This window comes from Aotus nancymaae, unplaced genomic scaffold (assembly GCF_030222135.1).
Source record: "Aotus nancymaae isolate 86718 unplaced genomic scaffold, 86718_ANA_hifiasm-v0.15.2.pri h1tg000046l, whole genome shotgun sequence".
Taxonomy (NCBI): domain Eukaryota; kingdom Metazoa; phylum Chordata; class Mammalia; order Primates; family Aotidae; genus Aotus; species Aotus nancymaae.
Window position 1 is genome coordinate 3,605,432 of NW_026988460.1, and position 2,122 is coordinate 3,607,553.

Below are 2,122 nucleotides of genomic sequence, written 5' to 3' on the forward strand. Positions count from 1 at the left end.
ATCTTTGAATATATAAATAAACGTAAAATAAGTGCTTTAAGTGTACTAATTATGATGCCCTGAAATTAAAGCAAAATAACAAAACTTAAATAATTATGTTTAAACATAGACAGATAGATGGTTGGTTAAATCACAGGAAATTGTCTTTCTGTGGATTAAAGGTCAAATATTGGCAATTTCATGGGGTTCAACCTAACACGAAGCTGTTGCTGATTTAGCTGTGACTATGAATGTGTGTCATGAAGCTAACTGTGGTTGCACTTGCTTCCAGATTATGGAAGTAATATAATTGAATGAGAACCTTGTGATCATGCATATATAACTGTCTTTCGAGGGCACACCACTAAGCACTTATTACATGTGAGATGCTTTTTAATAATGTTCTTTGGCACTTAACCGGCTAAAATGCCTTGGCAAGAGGCCACTGCCACAGTCCAGCCCTGTCGTTCCATAGCAGACAGCCTGAGGGCTGGCAGCTCAGTGGAATCTTAAATCAGAGTATTTGGGGAGTATCAGCTTTCCTTCCAAAAAGCAAGGACACTCCACGGGAAATAAAACAAATGTCCTTTATTTTGTAGCCATGGTACCTAATCACAAGGATCCCAAACTGGTTAGAGTAAATAATTTGGTAATTATATTGAGAAAGACTCCTTTTCACTAGAGAGGTTGCAAACTAGCATAGGTTGTGGTTTGTGTAGTGTCTTCTAAGTTGCTAGTGGTTAAAGTTAGAGACTTCAACATAAACATCTGAATTTGTGTGTGGGTGTGCCTCAGTGTATTTAGAAGGAAGATTCAAAATCCAACCTACAGCATTTGATGTTATTCCATTATTTCTAAAAGTAGATTTTAAAAATGTCACTCTAGATGTGCCAATTTTCTGCAAACATAACTCCCTTTAAAAATTAGACCCCCCTTTTCATAATTCTAAAATTTCATCAAAAATTATTTTCTTTAAAAACGAATAAAACAGGGAAACAAAAATCCCATGAGCTCATCAGAGTTTTCCTTGCAATACCAGACGTGAATAGAAGAGCTCTTCTAGTTTGATTGTGGCCTTTACACAGTTTTCTTATGCCTGTTTCAGTTTAGGTATTCTGTTGACTTTCTGTAACACCTTTTTCTCTTGGTATCAAGAAATTATAAAACTTGAAGGAATTGAGAGAACTTTTGTTCTGAGGGTTACAAGTTCAAATGCTTAGAGAGCTCAGGCTACAGATCATGTGCAGTGGGTCAGATGTATGTCAGCAGGGAATAGTGGGGACTGTGGCAAATTGGAGAGCATGTGCCCTGTCTACACCCTGCCCTCTCTGCTCAGTAACAACCTATTGCTGAAACAACAGTATTGCCAGAATTGCTTTTCAAGAGAAGTCAGAAATGTGAATTTTTATGAAAATCTCTTGATTATAAAATGTTGACAACTAATTTGAAGCCCTTTGCAACACTTAGCCAAACAAAACTATATCCACAGGCCCCATATGACTTAAGAACCTCCAGTTTATGACTGCTGATCGATTCCAACCTCTTCATAGTGCAGATCAGGAAACTGAGGCCCAGAGAGTGAATGTGATTTGCCTAAGAGTAAAAAGTAATAGTATGGGAAATAGAACTTTGTCTCCTTGGCTTCTATCCTAGGGCTTTTCCAATACAAACAGCTGCTTCTATTTTCCTACTAAGATTTAAATGATGTTCCTAATTACATGATTTTGAACATTGTACATTGTTAAAAAAATAACAATATTCCTTGGCTTTGGAGCACATAATTTATAATAAGTGGCTTTTCGGCCACATGATCACATAATCTAAATTGCTTCTAACATTTATAAGGCCAATATAATTCTACTTCCATTCATATACTAAGAAAACTTTCTTCATCTCTACTTCCCTACACTTCTTCTCCCTTCAACTGGTTACTAAATCTGGCTAAATTTGGAGAGAAAGTAAAATACTTAAGAAGAACCAGGTTGACTACTCTACCATGAATAAGAACTAGGTGGGGAGAAAAAGAAAAATACACTTGTGAACCAATGACTGTAAAAACTAAGCCATGCATATAAAATGTTTCAGGGCAGTTTGCTTATTTTGCCAAAGCAAACAAAATACAAAATAAACTTGTAAGAACCTC